This window comes from Cydia pomonella, chromosome 13, assembly GCF_033807575.1.
Source record: "Cydia pomonella isolate Wapato2018A chromosome 13, ilCydPomo1, whole genome shotgun sequence".
In the NCBI taxonomy this organism is placed as follows: domain Eukaryota; kingdom Metazoa; phylum Arthropoda; class Insecta; order Lepidoptera; family Tortricidae; genus Cydia; species Cydia pomonella.
In genome coordinates, this window is record NC_084715.1 from 14,852,215 (window position 1) to 14,873,101 (window position 20,887).

General features: G+C 35.3%; 1 protein-coding gene and 1 long non-coding RNA gene across 3 annotated transcripts in view; one reads left to right on the plus strand and one right to left on the minus strand.

Annotated features, from left to right (window-relative positions):
- LOC133524362 (matrix metalloproteinase-2) overlaps positions 1-20,887 on the minus strand; it is a 239,586-nt gene that overhangs the window by 204,215 nt on the left and 14,484 nt on the right. The window lies entirely within an intron of this gene.
- LOC133524319 (uncharacterized) lies at positions 8,470-9,794 on the plus strand. The gene is made up of 2 exons (XR_009800364.1): positions 8,470-8,526; positions 9,173-9,794. It is a non-coding gene; the product is annotated as an uncharacterized LOC133524319 (long non-coding RNA).

The following is a 20,887-nucleotide window of genomic DNA, read 5'->3' on the forward strand; positions in this document are numbered from 1 at the left end:
ACCCATACGTGTGGGGTATCTATGGATAGGTCTTCAAAAATGATATTAATGTTTCTAATATCATTTTTTTCTAAACTGAATAGTTTGCGCGAGAGAACCTTCCAAAGTGAAAAAAAGTGTGTCCCCCCCCCCCTGTAACTTCTAAAATAACAGAATGAAAAATGTAAAAAAAATATATGATATACATTGCCATGTAAAATTCCACCGAAAATTGGTTTGAACGAGATCTAGTAAGTAGTTTTTTTTTAATACGTCATGAAATAAAAATAAAAAAAATTTTTTCATCATACCCATACGTGTGGGGTATCTATGGATAGGTCTTCAAAAATGATATTAATGTTTCTAATATCATTTTTTTCTAAACTGAATAGTTTGCGCGAGAGAACCTTCCAAAGTGAAAAAAAGTGTGTCCCCCCCCCCTGTAACTTCTAAAATAAAAGAATGAAAAATCTAAAAAAAATATATGATATACATTACCATGCAAACTTCTACCGAAAATTGTTTTGAACGAGATCTAGTGAGTAATTTTTTTTAATACGTCATAAAATTTAAAAAAATTTTTTTTCATCAAACATATACGTGTAAGGTATCTATGGATAGGTCTTCAAAAATGATAGTTAGGTTTCTAATATCATTTTTTTCTAAACTGAATAGTTTGCGCGAGAGACACTTCCAAAGTGGTAAAATGTGTGTCCAAAGTGGTAAAATGTTGAACAAGATCTAGTAAGAAGATTTTTTTTTAATACGTCTTAAATTGTACGGAACCCTTCATGCGCGAGTCCGACTCGCACTTGGCCGCTTTTTTGAACTCTTTTAACTTCGGATATGCCTTAGTACAGTGGCCATCAGATATATAGGAGCGGCCGAGGTGCTCAATAACATCTGAACACGCCTTGACAATAGAGGCATTTTCAGATATTTAAGAGCGCCATGTCAGCTCCGATATATCTACATACGATTGCGCTTGATGGCAGTACATATAAGTTAACTAAATGGCATAGTTAATATTATACATTAAATAAATAAATAATAGCTATTTTTTTTTGTTTTTTCATAAAAAAGTAATTAAATGCTGCATATAGCGTTGTTGTACCATAGGTATTATAATTAACTCAACCAAACAATTGAAAACTGTAACATATCAATATATACTTTATACATATGACATATAAACATCCAAGATAGTACTTAAGTTTAGTAACAAATGAATTAATTAATACACCGACCACCGGTTGACGACTGGTCTGGCCTAGTGGATAGTTACCCTGCCTATGAAGCCGATGGTCCTGGGTTCGAATCCCGGTAAGGGCATTTATTTGTGTGATGTGCACAGATATTTGTTCCTGAGTCATGGATCTTTTCAATGTATTTAAGTCTTTTTATATTATATATATCGTTGTCTGAGTACCCAAATACAAGCCTTGGCTTACTGTTGGGACTTAATCAATTTGTGTAAAAATGTCCCGATAATATTTATTTAATACTAAACACTAAATCATATCGAAACAAGCCCTAAAAGTGTACACGTCGGTAGGGACCGTGACTGTATAAAAAAAAATTGTTAATTATCTCCAAAATGGAATTAATTAGAATATCGGTGTATTCGGCAAAGGTATTCAATTTAAGCCCAGGAATGCATCCTTGAAATTATAGGAGTAAAAAAACACGTCGTATGTCTTTGTACGCAGAACCAGAATCAATAGACTGTAACAGATACTTTCGAACACGAACTGTAGAGATAATTATATTTGGAAAAGTATTGAAGCGTTGCAGATATTTTTAGTGCGTTGTTTCATCCGCTGCTTTAGATGCGGACTGTACCTACCAATAAAGGAGGATGAGCAGAATTGTATGGACACTGGCCCATGAACCAATAAGAATAAGCGACATAGCATTGGAAAGGTTGTTTTATATACTCCATTATTTGTATGGCGAGACACACACATCTCACTGTTAAAAAAAAATTGTGATACAAAAAAACATAAGAAAACGAATAAAAAACTAAAATATCGTCACACAAAATCATCAACAATAACAAAACCTTCATGATCTGCAATTCAGGAACTTAGTATAAAAAAACTATATTAGTCACATTTCAACTGAGTAGCACTACTTTTTGCGGCGATAACGTTTTTCAAACAAAGATGTGGGACTACCATCTATAGTAAAAGTTTTACAACTTAGAATAACCTATCCGGTAAATCGCTTGTGCCAATTAATCCACCCTCCTTTATCATCACAAATAAGAATAGGTACAGTCAAGTGTAAAAATATGGGTGTACACATCTTACTCAGAAATATGTCCCATAGCATCTTATTCCAGTGTAATAAGAGCGTAGTACCATATTTATGAGACGATTCTTTCGATACATATTTTTGCACTTGACTGTACCTACATATTACTTTTAGAAAATGTCATAATCTGGATCTCATTTCTCATTCAGAGAGCGGCCGTCGTCTATATTAAGTCTCGTACATGGAAATCATTAGTGACCTTTAACATTATTTTGGTCTGTGCCTAAGAAAGAACCCTTTCCTAACTAAGTACAAGTAAAATCACAAATAAAATAACTAACTTGGGAATACACAAATCACATAACACTCATTACAGAAGAAATATCAAAACGGCGATCTTAATTTAAGTAGAGTTTGTTATTGTCAAAAAGAGAAGTAATTAGCTCTTTCCTTGTTTGGTGGCCGTGTGCCAAGCGTAGCATTTCTTTCAACTCGTCGAGTTCAGTGCTGTCCAACTGTATTAGGCACTAAAGGAAGTAAATTCTCAAAAATCTCTATCCAGTTACAACGTTAAGAAAATTAAAATTAAATATAAAAAAATCACATCCTTCGGTCGCTGTCAACAGTACAAAAGACTTCAATCGTTTACGCGCGTTTAGCTACACACTTGTCTTTCGTTCCGTAAAAAAAATATATAAATTGTGTTCCCAATTGTGCAATAAATATTAGTTACAAATATTTGTTCTCAAAAGAGTCGCCAAATGTGGATGTGTACGTTCAAAGCCAAGAATTTCCAATACCTGCGCTAATAATAGTAATTATACGCTAAATATACTAAAATCGTGGCCGGTCTCCGAATAAAGTGAGAATCTCACCTATGTTAACATTGCGTTTCGACTATGTAAGACGGAAGAGATCCATCTTGAACACGATCAATCTTCCCTTCAAAAACATGTTCGATAACTGTATTGTACAAAAAAAAACTGTTATACTCGTAATGTAAATAGAAGTTTTGCAGTTACATATTTACTTTCAGTTTACTACACCTGTCATGTGTGACTCAGGCTTTCCACGGAACAATCGGCGCCATCACTATCACTCATTGATTCGTTTGTAAAGAAAACAGACGGACCGCCTATAATAAGGAACCACAAAAACAGTGACGGAACACTCGAACAAGAGTAAATACGATGCATTGAATTTGTTTTGTTTGTAAACGAAGTCAACGATAAAATGATGTGCTTGCCATCAAACTTTTTATTTACGATGGCAGCGTTTTTATGCGTCTAATGAACTTACTCATTTAAAACTGACTGAGTACTGATCACAGACGTATTAAAGTAGATCACGCAAATGCACCAAATGCATTGCATGTTTAACTTAAAAAATAGGCTTATGGTACATTTCGGCAGGTCCGATGTCGATGTTTTATTTCTAGGATGTCTTATTTATCTCAAAACAACCAGAAAAGTTTCTTTTTATATTGGGTCTTCATAATTAAGATTTTATTATAGTATTTTAACATTAAAACTGATAAACATCGTTTCACCGTTCATATGTCTTTTGCTACACGCTAAAATAGAGTTGTAATATCGCTAAGAATTATCACGCTAAATTTGTAGACAAATCACGGCACACGTAACATCTATCTAAACACACGTCTGTGGTGCTGATCCTTTTCTAATTTTTGTACAGTGTTGTGTGACCATACGAGTATGTTCGATCAGCTGTGTCGAAAGCAAAGGTCAGTTCCCGTGTCATCGACCTCGCATCGATTGCGCTTCCCGCCTGCTGTATTGTGTCGACCTCCAATGAAAATAGGTATACAAATTCTTGGTTCACCCACGTTTTGCATATTTTTACCCGGCTGCGGGCAATGGATGCTGTTGACAAGTATCTTCCTATGGGATATTCGTTATCATATTTTTATAAGCTAGATTTGTTCAATTGAAACAAAAACGACACTCATCGATTATAAAAAGCAAGAAAAACGTCGTCATATAGTTTTTTTTATTCCAATACGTAGTTTCTTTAACCATTTTGTAAATAATCAATATAAAATGAAGAGTCAAGAGAATAAGAGAGTCTGTTGTTGTTACTGTGTTCTATTTTTATAGTGCAATCCCCAATACTAGTTAAGTACAGGTAAGTTATAAATGCAGAAAAACAATGTGAAAAAATAAATCGCCGATAATACTCTACACATTCGATAAAAAATATTGCGAAATGTAGGGAACCCAAATTTCATATCTCAGCGCGCGAATAGCTCTACTACGCGGCACGTGCATGGGGTTTTAGTACATTGTGAATGAATGGTGAATAAATGTTAGAAAAGCTTGCTTAATAGCCGGTGTACCTGTTATTGTGGGTAGTTGTGTTTGTGGGCGTTATTGCATAGTACTTAGCAGGGGCAAGTCATTTCTGCTATTACTTGATTTTAGTAAGAAGGTAAATTGTATGCAGGCGTTTAGTGAGTCTGTCTGTATGATGATGAGCTATGGCATGTTTAAAACTTGTACTGTTACCGCGGTTTGGCATATTGCCATTAGCATGTTTAATGTACCTGTTTAATATGATTTACGAAGTATATGTTTTTATTAAAATGGAATGTATAACATTAAATTAATTGATTATTCCAGTATTAGTCACGCTACGTTATTTAATCGATTTAACAAGACAGTACGATTAATACGTTGTTAACATCATTCCTCATTACCTACACATTTTTTTTATTAGTATACATACTTACATAACATTATGTATTAAAAGTATACAGACAATCTTATATAGGTATTTCGGCATTGTTTCGGCCCTAACTTTGTTTATATCTGATAGTTTTTATTTTAATCCCGAATTTTCTGACCGGTATAGAAATTAGTGCTTTATTCCATACCGAGTAAAATATTTAATTCCATAACGCGTCACTAGTTTTAGGCTAGTAGTAATATGTTGAAATATTGGGAGGGCGTCTTCCTGCATTTTACAACCCCTGTTGCGCCCGCTATTTATACGCGGGGGTGCGCGCTGCGCGTCGACCTTTCCGAATATTTCCCTACGATAGGGCACCATTGAGCTCCCTGCCGATACTCACTACATTATACAGCCCGCATGAGTTTGGTTTTTTTTTTATAATTATTTGTCCATGGGGTCCCAGCGCGCACAAGTTTTTTGGAGAAATCGCGAAACGTCTGGTTGACGTAACTGGCGACCGAAGAGCTGGCGGCTTTCTCGCACAACGTATCAGTATTGCGATACAACGAGGAAATGCCGCCAGCATCCTTGGTACAATGCCTCAAGGGCCTATTTTAGATATAAGCTAGTTATAGTAATCATCTGTATATATCCATTCTGTATATTGTTATTGTAAATAAAGAGATTGTTATATTATTTGTTCAGTATAACCTAGGACAATAATTATGATCGGTGTTCAACTGTATATCGTATCTTTTTAACCATTTAGTGCCTATAAGTTATATACCTATAATTTCAAATCTTTAATTTTGTATTCCGAATTTTGTTATTTTGAAGAACTTATTAGGTGTCTTATTGTTTCGCACGTGCCGTTAAGTTCCCGTTTTCCAAATGCTACCTCCTAAAAGACAAAATACAAAAGGTTTGTCACATTAGCAGTTTTAAGTGCGCTCATTGTGAAAAATCCTTTTAAAAACCGGACAAGTGCGAGTCGGACTCGCCCACCGAGGGTTCCATACTTTTTCAGTGTTTGTTGTTATAGCGGCAACAGAAATAGATCATCTGTGAAAATATCGACTGTCTAACTATCACGGTTCATGAGATACAGCCTTATGATAGACGGACAGACAGACGGACGGACAGCGGAGTCTTAGTAATAGGGCCCCGTTTTACCCTTCGGGTACGAAACCCTAAAACTTCGCACACCCTAAAGTTTCGAATCCCATTTTGTTCCGAAAAGATAAGACGATAAGTATTTTTTATATGTGATCAAGCCCTCTTTAGATATAGTTAGAGCGTATTTATCCTGTGATTAAGTGAGGGACAAAGATTGAGACAAATATCTTTATCTTATCTTTATCGAGTAATGAACGCAACCACGCGCTTATAAAAATGCATGGCCAATATTATTCATCTAATTGTAAGTAAACTTTACCGAACATTTGTGATGATGTTAATATTTGTTTCCCTTATTAGTCACCATAAACTCGTGCATGCCACGGATTACATGTCGGCTGCATATGTTACAATTACTAATGCGATATTGTCAGAAAATGATGATCAGCATATCAAGCATTTTTTTGTATAAAGATATTTATATACACACACAACACACAAAGCAAAAAGCACGATGTAGCAAACCATTACTAAAAGGCCGATTCGAAGTTACAAATGGATGTCAATTTGTTCTGATTTTGACATCACTCACTTACGTAATTTGCGCCTACATTTACAGTATACATAAATGATAGCGAGTTGCACTGCGATTAATAAAATACCTATCAATAACCCATCCACAACAGACACTGAAAGTTCGCATACCACATTTCGAATTCATCAATCATGGAGGCACCTTTCTCTGGCATAAGTGTTTCATGTCTCACCTTGTCCAATGTACGAATGACATACGCACGTGATTCGAATACCTATGCTATACATTGACAATATGTAACTAGCATAGAACCTTTTAAGAAGATCTTTAGTTGTTAAGATGATATAAGATACATAGGCAATATGTTTCTTTAACATTTAATAAATTTACACATTTTCAATTATACATATACATACACCGATTATTTAGGAACCCTTAACAACCGGAAACAATAAAACCAAATTAGCATTTAAGTGTCCTGTTTAACTCGGCAGCTATTCAACCCAAACTCATTCTCATACCATCAGCTGATCCCTTGGTTCACTTGTCGGGTCATGCCCGCCGCCCTCCCGTGCCGCAGTGAAAGTGGCCCGTTACATTTATAGTTCGTCGCAAGCGCATACCCCTCCCTCTCCCCTCTACCCTTGACTAAACTTAGAATAGATATATGGCACGCGCCGACTGCAGCGCCGTCCCAATCTATTATATCAACTATTATTGAGTTGAATTTGTAACTTACCTATTTCGGGGTGGCTGTCAACTACTAATCCTTAATCAGGTAAAAAAGGACGATTTCTTAATAAATAGTCTCTACGTGACTTTGCTAAAGAGGAGGTGACTATGGAATGGATTGGAATGCTTGGCGAGAGTTTAGGCGATCTCTCGTGATACGTTCTTAGCATTTTTGCGCCAGGACAATAGGTACGGACTTAGCCTTTCATATAAACACACATTTATCGAAATTTGTACAGACTCTATGTCGTTACTTCGAAAAGTGGTCTAAGACATGAAGATGGCGAGTTAATAAAATGCAAGTTAGATCCTCTTGTGTTAAATCATGAACACAACCTTATGAAACATCAATAATGGTACTGTAGAATAATATAATACATTTTATTTGTGTATCTATTTTCTGGTAGGTCTGTCTACAACTACATAAAATGAGAATCAGTACATTTTATAATTACGGATAATACTAGTTTAAAAGAAAAACGCGAGATAATGTTGATTAAAACAAGCAGTGACATAAAAACAGCATTTTTATTATGACCGTCCACGAGCAATGTGACATATCAGGTCTGCGCTGTTATTTTTAACCCAGCGCAGACAGTACATGCTAACCAGTCTAAGTGTAACCTCGGGTTCCGCAATAGTCATGCGTTATCGAAGAACACACAAATACTGGTAGCTTGGCGAAAGTTCTGTTATCGTTGTTAATAACCACCCCGAGTTAACTTGACCATATTGCAGAGCGGTTTGCACTTTTAAGGTTGCACGGCGAGTAACCAGAGTTGCAATGAGAAGCCTAACGAGGTGTGCCCATATGAATATAATTTAAGGACAATGCCATTAACATTCAAAGGGAACGAACACAAAGACCTAGGATTTCCGCGAATGTCATTTATAGCACAAGTGATGCAAATCTGTCAGGATTATGACGTACTTACTAAGCTTGGACCTTACGCGTTTCTTATTTAGTAGTGATTCTCATACAATATGTTATATTGAATTCAATATTAAGATCTATTTATTTTTATTTTCAGCGGAAATTAAATACAAAGCTAAAAAAATAATACCTATATGAAAAGTGAAACATGTAAAGATAAATCATTCAAATTTTATGAGTCGAATGAACTATGTTAGCACTTAACGAATGTTACTTAGAAATACATTTTAACTATAAAAACCAGATGTATTTTTAAAACAGGAGTCTAATGTAAAATACCCAAGTAAGTAAGTATTTTTTTTCTTGAAAACGTTTACTAATTAAGGTAGATATTAATAAAATCTAGCTGTCTAGAACAGTGTCTCCACGAGTAGTTACAGACGCAGAAAATTAAAACATTTGTCATCGTTGTTATCACGAGCTTCTCTCTAATTGAAGTTATATATGAACTGCAACTTGTTAATTTAAGTTTTAACACGGCATGGACTTGTTGGAATAATTAAATTTGACTTGTTTCATAAAGATATGTATTTGGTAGACTTTGACAGTATTACGAACTGAAAAAAATGCCACTGAGATAACACTGAGTTTTGATACGCTCCGTTCGTTTTATCCTCGTAAGGCCCAAGGTTCTACCTATAGGACTTATTCAGTTCGATGAAATTTAAATCATATTCAATTAGGACAGAGTTGCATTTGTTTTGTTTCGTGCAATTTTCAAACAAAATAAAATCTACTGTATTCCGTGCACTATAGGTTCAAATTCCAGTGGCAAATTTTGGATTTTTAATTTCTATGGCTGGGCCTTAAGAGGTTAAGTTTGGGTCACGTTTTGCATACGTAAGCGTAAGTACGTGACTGCTACACTATCTTCAGTTGTGATCATTGAACTTGGCAGATGTTCGATAAAATACAATCCTTTCGCCCAGAAATATAGGTCATCGTTACATCGGACGTCGTAAAGATCCCAAAAGAAGACTCTAAAAATATAACAGCAGACATATTTAGAATGACAATGGAAAGCGGTAATGACATGCGGTGCGGACATTCAATTTCGTATGTTGTAGTCTAGGGGGTTTTTATTACAATGGCATAAGGACTGAAATACTGTGGCTTAGTGGAAAGTAAGGAGCGGATACAACATCTGACTCACGGGAACAGTACGCCGAATATTGTCCGGACCTCACGATCTCAACGTAACGTGTGAAGAATACTAAATTCTTGGTTCCGCTTGCAATTGCATCTTGTAAACTAGTCATTATTAAACGAATTACAACTCTTAATTAGAATCTTCGTTTACTTTGAATACAAATAAATAGGTAAGTAACTCAATTTTAGTCAGAAGATTTTCCTCGAGGATCGAGTCGGACAAAGAGGACAAGTCTATTGATTATTTAATTTAGGTACCTGCTGCAGTTTCTTGAATACCGAGAACCAGTTACTTACATATTTCATGGCCTTTAAAGCATTATAGGTTTGGTCTGTATTTTTCTAAATAGAGATTTATCATGTGAATAGTTTAAATATAGGTATGTCCTGTATGTTGTCAAATAAAGAGAGGCGATGTTAGAGCAATATACTTTTATTAATTTGTTACATTCCAAAATACAGACATGACATGGCACAAAAGGAACAATAATACATGAGGTTTAAGTAACACACGATGTTAATTAAAAGTATTAAGCCCTTCTTTGATACAAGTCAAGATTCGCAAAGCAAAATTGAGCCTAAATTACAGAAGTATATTTGTCTCATTTCAGCCAATTTGTCACAGAGGGACATAACTATGGTCATCCTTTTCTGCAGTTCTATATTTATCCCGCAAGTCGATATTTCCGGTGCGAGTATTCCGTCTTTAGCGGCTTTAGTTTATATGCATATTCAGTACAATGCAAACCATGTAACCGGAACAGTAGTAAGTAAGAAAACCTGAATCAAAATATTCCCTTTTAAAATGTGTGCAGCCATTAAAGAAACAACTAAAGGAAAAATTTAATAAGATTTTCTAAACATTAGGAAAGTATCAGGAAAATAATAATAATAAGTATCTTCATCAGTATAAATAAAGAAGGTATTTATTTATCTCTTAAAAAGAAAAATGTTAAATAATCTCTTATTACCTAAGTTAGCTAGAAGGCGATGTTAATAAAGAACATGTTAATGAACCCCCGACACTGATTACGGAATGCACAATGCAAACAGCGACCTAAGAAACCATTGTCAGTTGACTCAATGTGCAAATTTCATAAGTTCTCCTAAAACCGTAAAAAGACCCAAATAAAGTGATTCAGTCAGACTACAAAGGTGCCCTACAAGAGCTAAATTCATGAAACCAATATGCATGTTATCATCGTCTGAGATCTAGACGGCAAACCATTTGTTGAAGTCATGTTTTCCAGGTCATGTTTTCCAGGGAAATGTAGCATTATAAAATGGTAAAAAATTAGATTTCGGAACTTACAATATCTATTATGATTCACGTAGCGTGTTTAGGTAAATCTAGCAAAATGTGAAGTGATTATCGGTGCTTATCGTCTTATAAAAAGAAGTATCAATAGACGCGTGCCAAAGAAGAAAGCGAAGTGGCTTCTTAAAGGCTTACATTAACATCTTCTAAGTATTATCGATGTGAACATGCAGAGGATAATTGCCACGCACCAAAAGTTAATACAAGTTTACAAGTCTCTTGTTTTTAGTGTTCCGTAGCCAAATGGCAAAAAACGGAACCCTTATGGATTCGTCATGTCCGTCTGTCTGTCCGTTTATGTCACAGCCACTTTTTTCCGAAACTATAAGAGCTATACTGTTCAAACCTGATAAGTAGATGTACTCTATGAACCGCATTAAGATTTTTACACAAAAATAGAAAAAAAAAAAACAATAAATTTTGGGGGTTCCCCATACTTAGAACTGAAACTCAAAAAATCTTTTTTCATCAAACCCATACGTCAGGGGTATCTAAGGATAGGTCTTTAAAAATGATATTGAGGTTTCTTATATCATTTTTTTCTAAACTGAATAGTTTGGGCGAGAGACACTTCCAAAGTGAAAAAAATGTGTCCCCCCCCCCCTGTAACTTCTAAAATAACAGAATGAAAAATCTAAAAAAAATATATGATATACATTACCATGCAAACTTCCACCGAAAATTGGTTTGAATGAGATCTAGTAAGTAGTTTTTTTAATACGTCATAAAATAAAATAAAAATTTTTTTTTCATCAAACCCGTACGTATCTATCACCTATCTATGGATAGGTCTTCAAAAATGATATTTAGGTTTCTAGTATCATTTTCTTCTAAACTGAATAGTTTGCGCGAGATATACTTCCAAAGTGAAAAAAATGTGTGCCCCCCCCCCCCCTGTAACTTCTAAAATAACAGATAAAGAATTTATTATTATTATATTCAAAATTTAACCGACAGCAGGGGGCCGATTTTTGAATTTCGAGTACTCGATTTCGTGTAATTCCCTTCAATTTATCTCCACGACTAGGCATTTAAATTCTACTAATTGAAAACGAGTGGTCAATACCACTAGATTCCCAATGTCTATTGCTCGTATTTCTAAAATATCAATTCGCCGTTTTCCACAGATTTTCAAGTGACGAATTCAAGCGCTCGAAATTAAAAAATCAGTCCCCAGATCTCGTGAATAAACAATAGTTTCGCTTCGTATCACATAAATTAGAATTAACATAATTGCGATATCATTCATTATGTACCTGTATTTGGATGCAAACACGGCGACCGGTATAAGCTTAAAATCACGGATTACCGAAGGACATCCGGTGCTGTAATAGCTACACATTAGCTACTGATATTATCTGTTTGAAACAAAGCTAGTATAGGTACTCAATTTCTTATGAAAATTATAAATTACAGCAACCAATATCTACATACATAAATATGAAATGTTGTTACAACATATGAAATGTTATTACAACATACTTAATACAAGCTGTATATGAACAGCATGAAGAAAATTGGCATCTTTTTCTCGTTCTGCTGTTTATTGTTTTATTTAAAGTTAAGATAAGTTGCTTGAAGCCGAGTTGTATTTCGGCAACCTACCTGTAGGTAGTATTGGGCTAATTGGATGAATCATATCTAGTCACTAATCAAGAAGAGTAATAAAAAAAACGCTTACTCATTTTCATATATCATATAAACAAGGGTTGGTATCTTTTGGATGTTTAAGCTATTTGGTATATTAAATAAGAACTTGGACATCTTACAAAGCACGCAATCCTTGATAGAATTGATGTCATGTCATGCTGTCATCAAATTCCAATTTTAGAAGTATATTCTGTACAGATTGAGAGCGGCAGGATGTTGGCCATTAGTGGGCTAGTAGTCAGATAGGCTAATCATGAAAATGGGTCAATGACGGGGACCTCTGCCGCCGGCCGTACATCAAATCGACATTCATTCTCAAGAAGACATGTGCTTTATCAATTAATCGAGTACAGCCACCTGCAATATACTATTGCAATGCACTGCAAGGGACTGTGTTGAGTGTGAAAAAAACCTGACACACGGTGGGGATCATAGACAAATTTTAAAAACAAATTTCGACTAATTATAAACAGTTGTTTATCCCTTAAACGTTTTAGCAGTTAATGCATTCACTGAACATATTGAAAAATCTTTATTTCTGACGTATTCAATACATCTTCCGCAATCTGTTTCAACATGTACAAATAAAATCAAGGCAAGTTTATAGTATTTTAATGCAGGGCAGGGTATATATATATATATATATATATATATATATATATATATATATATATACTGTTGATATTAGTAAACTAAATTTCCCCCGGACTACTAAACTGGTGTTGTACCTCAGCTACAAGTGCACCGACACAATGCATATCTCTTGCAGTTTACACAGCGCGTAAAACAAGCGTAGCTCCCTAGCTAACGATCCAGACGCTTTGTTCCGCGCTATAGTGAATACCCTGTGCCAACAGAGCTGGCAGAAAAGCTTTTTTGTCCGGATACCTACTAGGGTACTCTACTATACTATTTTTATGGTTAGACGGAATCGGCTGTGAAACGCAGGTTCTATGTAACGTCTACTTTCGTGATTGAATTTTTTGCAAAAATAATAGTCTCTATTGGCTTACAATTTCGAGATTGTTTCTGGAAAACAAAAAAAACGAGCAGCACTAAGTATTGATAAACCGAGCGCAGCGAATTCCGTTTCAGCTTGGGAAAAAATATTTTTCTTGTTACTTATACTCTTCTGGACAGTCTGTATTATTTATTTATTTCTCAACAGATTTTTGTCGATTCAGTTGTGTAGATCAAATTTTTCTAAGTGGCGGAGTCATGACTTCTCGAGGTCAGCAACTCAACACCAGCGTTTATAATAAATAGACTCAACGACTCATGAAAAAGTTGAGCTTTTTAGCTATGATAATCATGGCCAAGCCAACTTTTATGTTTATAAAGAATTTAGGGTTAGCTAAAGAGCTCTATATATTTATCTGATGTGGCATATCTTCTAACGTTGCATGGATACTAACGAAAAACGGGTGTATGTATGTAGGGTGTACGGGTGTAAGACCGTACTGAGCCTGCCGCGAAAATGGAAAATATAAATATTGTTAATTGCCTTTCTATCGTTCGTATATGCAATAACTAGTGATAGAAAGGCAGATAACGTAATTTAAATTTTTGAAGTAAGCCCTTTGAACAGAGGGCATACAGCCAAGACGCCAATCGTTTGCGCTACGATAACGAAACGCTTTCTGTCCCTCTATCATTCTTACAAATTAGTGCGATAGTGAGACAGATTTTTTAAGTACCACATCGGCGGCAAACAAGCATACAGCCTGCCCGATGGCAAGCTGTTACATGCGCATTGCCGACCTTTTAGAAACCTGTACACACCTTTATTGAAGAGCCCCTCGGAAAAACCTTGGCAAGGAGTTTATTCCACAGCCGGAGCGTCCGCGGGAGGAAATACCTCTTAAAGGATGAACACCCTGCAGACGGTCCACGGTGCGGTGATAGAAAATGTCTGTTGGCATCATGTCAAACAATTCGTTGTCGTAACGCAAACGATTTGGCATCTTAACTACAGGGAGCCTTTCGTTCGTTAGTTGCGTTCATCGCCTGCTTTCGTGAATTTAGCAGAACTCATCAGGGATCGGCAACCGGTATTTTTTGTATGGGAACGAAAACGGTATTTTTTCGTTCTTTGTTAATTATTTCCTTTCTAATTGGGCAATCTAATAATACAAAGTCGTTATCTAAAAACACATCCGAGTCCTATATTTGGAGTATATAGGACTTTTTTTTTATTTCAAAGTTTTTCCAAAAAACCGGTTCCGATCCCTGGAACTCATATTCGAAGGACGCTCCTTACGAATAAGAATAACGTCGTAAATATAAGTTCACAACCTTATCAAGATAGCTCCCACAATGCTACCTGTACACATGTTTCAAGTATACAAGCAGGGTATTTTGATTCTAATTGCATAAACAAATTGTCCACACAAATACGATCATGAATTCGCCTCACGATTCTACAGAATTGGTATCTGAATATCGCCATTCCGTTTTATTGAGGTAATTAATTACTATTAGTACCTGCATTTTAAAAGCAGTATTTAAGATGCTGTAAAGCAAAGCCTACCTATTAAAATACTGGTTATTTCCATTTTTAAGGGGGCACAGGACATTTGAGTCACTATATTGCATACCGTACGCAATCAAATCATGTGTCTAAAGAAATTAATCGTGCTTGCAGAATGACAAATAATCAACAGCTTAAAGTTAAAGAAGCCTCCATAACTGAAATGAGTAAGTCTTTTAGGTAGGGTTTTTCAAAGAAATATTCATACAACTCTCTCTTGCTTCATGGAACATTTCATATGATTTAATTTGTGTTCACCGAATCTATAATTTAAGTGATTTAACTGGTGTACCTAAGTAATAAGGTTAATAATTAAGTAACATGATCTTTTTAGATTTACTGACAATTAGACCACAGAAGAAGTAGTCTTATATTATTTCTGGGATTAGTTTAAAAATATGATATTTAATCTTACTTTATTTTCCAGTTTGAGAAGTAACAAAATATTTTTGCTTCGAGCAGAACTCATATCTGCATCTAAGAGAAGTAAATTTCTGATATAATTTGTCTATTTCGACATATTATCTATTGTTCATAAGGTCAAGAAACCAATCGCATAGATTGTAGCCCCACCGTGGGCCAGTTATCACTTACATAAGCTCGGTGCAGTGCGTCTGTTATAAGCAAATAACTTGAATCGCATCCCACCTAACTAGAATAATGTGATCTCCAATCGCGTATAACTGGTTTGAATTTCGAGTTTAACCTATACTAGTCATTTACTCGTAGTTGAGACGAAGTGTTTGTAAATTAAATCAGGCGGCCTAGTTGCGCGAGCGCATTGCATTGTTCCCATCGATTACCGAGCAATCACCAGTTTAATCTTGCCTTCGAGATACGTCCAAATTGTACGGAAGCGAGATCCATGTTTGCACTGGTTTATCGGAAGCAAGTGGTCAATAAGAGAAGACAAGAACAGCACAGGAAGCCGCTAAATGCTGCGGCCGCGCCGTGTTTAACTTGTAATTAAAATGAGTTCAACTCGGATTTGACTCATCTCTGATCATTACAAAACCTTTGCTTTCGGAGTTTGTACTTTGTATTTGATAGAAGTATGTATTGAATGTAGCAGTGCATATGGCGTTATTAACAATTAGATGTAGATTGATACGAAAGATGTAACATAAAACATAATTCCCAGTTTAACTGATTACGTTATTAGAGTCAGACCAAGCTAAGTTGGCAGCAATTTTGATAGCCCCAGCCTGTGCAAGTATTAAGTAAACGTCATAATTTCATCTGAAGTTTGACGTTTAAAATAAGACTTGCACTGTCTGGGCTGTCAAAATCTCTGCCAACTTATCTTTGTGTGACTTTACCTACAGCAATATTATTAAATACGTAATTAAAAAGTATTTAATATGATATACAACATTAAAGTATAAACTATAATTACAAACTAATCTAAAATTTAAATAAGGATAAATAAATCTAAAATAAAACTAATAAATCTAAAAAAGGCATAGTACCGCTGGCAGCATTTCCTCGCTGGATTGTTAAACTAATACGCTGAGCGAGGAAGCTGCCAGCTCTTCGGTCTCCTATGGCGTCTTTGAGTCTCTTTGACAGGTCATTGAAGAGACTTAAGGCGCCAGGGCCCCACGGACCAAGGGTCTCGATGCCGAGTGGAATAAAATTATATTCGGCGCCGAGACCGCTGTATTTGCGAGGGAATATTTTTTTCAATTAGTCGAAAACAACGCACCACTGGGAAGATTAGTGTAGAACCTTCATTCAATATTACCATTGCCTAAGAGAGCCGAAATAAACTTTCATTCAATCAAGTCGCGTTATGTTTATATGTAGTTATTAGCAGAGCTAAAAAGTAGCGATTATATTAAATGTTTTCTATCTTGTCTCCGGTATTTTTTCAATTGGTATGACGTAGCATAAAAATGTGTAAATATACCATACGCAATAAGCCTACATGACATTTAAATTAATGTTGATACACAATACACCAGCAGATATTATTTATTCAATAAATCGTCGTTATTTTATTAGAACTTCCCTAACAGTTAAGTAATCCAATTGCAAGCAACTTTACAACCAGCTAACTTCACGCCCCTCTAATAACAAATACCTACCATTCTTAACTCGGTCCCTCTGACAATTTGTCGGATTTTTCACAATTTGAAGCGGTCCACGAAATAAATGAGAGTGATGTCTTCCCAGGCCGCGGACCCGGGTTGTTCACAAAGTTTATTGTGAGCGTCTGAGCAAACCAGTGGGATTCCCGATTTACGTAAGGTGATTTTATTGGATTTAAATTTACTAAGCATTTTTAATTATAGGTTTATTCCTGTACTATACATATACACGTTCGTCTTAAAACTTACTTTAACGAACTGCTAATCTCCTGGCTTGCCTGATAAAATGTGATGACTAATGCAAGTAGCTAACAAGTTGGGTAAAAGCCTATTCACATTGAAAAGTCCTGGTATTAACTATTAAGGAAAACATAATATAACGTAAAGTATAACTTAAGAATTTTATCGTTTCCTGCGCCACTTATTACCTGCCTATAGATTTTTGAGATCAAGTTAAACCAGTGAAACCCTTGAAACCAAACCTTTTGTGAATTCAAGGAGCCAGAGGAAAGTATTATCTTTGCTCACCGACCGCTGGCGAGCGTTCGCTTCAGCCCACCAGTATAGGTGTGATATCCGGCAACTAATTGTTGTTGTGACTATTTACACTGGTCTGGTAGGAACGCTCCTCTGAGCTCGGTCGGTGCAAGATCGGAACAAAGCCAGGACGTCGTCCCACTCGTCACTTGGCACATTAATCTCGCGCAACGGCCCGTCCGTCTGTCACTGCCAGTAATCTAATACGACACGCCGGTTTTTTGTCCCCATATTACTTGCACTTAGTGGATATACGCCTTAAAACGTTCCTTAATCAGTCTCCAGATGATGCTGTCTTCAAGAATCAAACGTGCGGGAGTTACAACGAAATTGTTCATTTTGAGATGTCAGAATTATAGTGTTTATGTAAATCAACTTATATTTGCTATGTACTTGTGAGGGGTGTGTAATGCTTAACATAATTATAAAAAATCTATCATATATTTGTTATAATGCCATTTGATATAATATTATATGTTAAAATGTAATTATTATTATACGTTTCCTCTGTTATATTGTGATTTCATCTAAACTGTCATTAATATAATGCCTATTGTAATAGAGTTTTTAAGTAGTATATAGACATCTTTTATAATGACTCTTGTTATATTTTTGTATAACGTAATAATTTATATATTTTTATCAAGTATAAATACATATATTTTATAACATATTTTGTCATATTTAATTTAATGATCTTTATCTTTAATTAATCTTTACGCTAAGATTTACATAATTTTTATAACAAGTAGTACGCAGGCCGTATAACTAAGTACAGATTATCATCCCACCCAGTGGCGTCGCGAGCCTTGGCGGGGCCCCGTATAAAAATTTGTTTGGGGGCCCTTAGGAAGGGTAAAGATTTCTCACAAAAACGCACGTTGGGGGCCCCCGTGGCCCGGGGGCCCCGTATAATTGATACGGCAGATACGGCGGTAGCTACGCCCCTGATCCCACCTAACCTAACCTAACCTATTCTTTCAAGGTTTTTGATTATGCGGGGGCCGCAGTACAAACCTAACCTAAACCACATTTTTGCGAGGTTTTTTATTCTACGGTAGGTCGAAGTTCTAACCTAACCTAACCCTCGTTTTGCTAGGTAGTTGGGTCCTAATTCATTTCGTTGTCTTGTTTCTGAATATTCTGTCACGCTTGTATCTATGTCTTCTATCAAATAAATAAAAAAGTTGAGTCCTATTTGTGTCTTTTTAGCTATACATTATACTTTATATGAAAAATAATAAAAACTAAATGCCATCTCATACTAAAAGCTGCATTCCGTGACTAGTGATGAGCCGTGGGAAATTTCTCGGGAACAGGAATATTCGCTTATGGAATATACCCGGGAAATTTCCCTCGCTCCCGGGAATATTCCCAAAACAGGGGAATATTGCTATTGTAATTGGGCGAATTAGAATTTAGTTATAAAAATAGTTTCGACAAAAAAAGTTTTTTTTTTTATGCAAGGTATAAATTATTTGGATATGTTTAAACTTTTATGCAATAATTTTATGTTATTTTTCCTGGATGCATTGTATGTGTATATTTTTTTAATGTTTTTGTAGCGTTCATATTTCTATCTCTTTCTTTCAATATACAGAGTGTTCATTTAGTCACCTGCAATAATTTACGGAGTGAATATATGTCATACTAAGCAACTTTTACTATGGGAGTATGGGACCAATACGGAAATCCTGAAAAAAAAAATCTCCCATAGAAAATTTCAAGGTCAGACCGCTAAAATGTATGAAGAAACCAGCAAATTATTTCGCTATTCCGGGGTTGATCCTATAGTAAAAGTTGCTCAGTATGACCTATAGAGACACCCCATAAATTATTGCAGGTGACTAAATAAACACCCTGTATAGGCCATCTCACTTCTCCTCAAAAGATACAATATCGTGTCCCACGTTCAGTCTTCTTACGTATTAGGTATAATGAGCATGTGCTTACTCATAAATCATGAGGCAGAAGAGTAGTGTTAGAACATTTCACCATTCACACTGTCAATAATACTTAAAGAGACGTATTCTTCCAATTACTGCAGCACTGTTGTATTTGTTTAAGAATGTGACAAAGTTTGCTTGGCATTTAGGTAAATGCCCTAAAGTACCAAGTGACGTACAGTGTTATTTTAAAGAACGCGGAAGAAATAAGAGCAGCAGTGAATCGAATAGTGAACCTAATTATTCGTCATCATAGCCGAATGTAGCCGAAATGTCGATCATTATGAGCACTGAAGAAAAAGTAAGTTTACAATAGAATCTATATTAGTAATGAAATAAACCTACTTTAGACGGCCGGTCTGGCCTAGTGGGTAGTAACCTTGCCTATGAAGCCGATGGTTCTGGGTTTGAATCCCGGTAAGGGCACTTATTCGTGTGATGAGTCCAGATATTTGTTCCTGAGTCATGGGTGTTTTCTATGATTTAAGTATTTATATATTATATTTATCGTTGTCTGAGTTCCTACAACACGAGCCTGCTTGAGTTTACTGTGGAGCTTAGTCAATTTGTGTAAGAATGTCCAATATTTATAAAAAAAGCTGTTTATACTCATTTTAATCTTAAATTTTTATGAGCGTTCGATGTACAAATTAAACTGTGGAGATTGTAATTTTTAATGTTGATTAAAGAAGTGCTATTGTAAAAAAATTGTACACTACTGTTTAAATTAGTCGTAATCTTTGATTTGTATGTACATTCTATATGCCAATTAGACTATCATATGATTTTTATTTTTTTTGATGATTAAAAAAGTACTATTGTGAAAATTGTTTTATTTTTTTATTTTATTAGGGAATTATTCCCGGAAACTGTGGAAAATTTCCAAGGAATTTTCTTCATTGGATGAGTTTCAATGTTTAATGGCATTGTGAAAAGATTTAGGGCCCAGGTTTTGACGGAATTTCTAATAATACAAGATGTATACATACTAAAATTTCAAAATTCCCCTAATTTTCCTTCCCATGGGAAAATTCCTGGGAACTGCACATCACTAATTCCGTCACCTTTTTTGGGGACAAAAAATAAGACAACGAAAACAATTTTGACCCAGTTATTCGTTTATGCGGAGTCGCAGTTCCAACCTAACCTAACCCATTCATGTCATGCACTCCTTATGCCACACTAATAATTATGTGATGTCACTTGTTAGAACAAATAATATGCTTTAGAGTATGTAATAATTATGGCAAATTATATTAGACGAAGTTTAAATATACCTTATGGCCACTATACCAATAATAACATTATGTTTGTCGTTAATTAGGTATTACGGCAGTATGCCATTTATTACGTTATTCAAAATAACGATATATCAAACTATAATATATGAAAATTAATTATAAAAAATGTAGTGCACCCCCTTG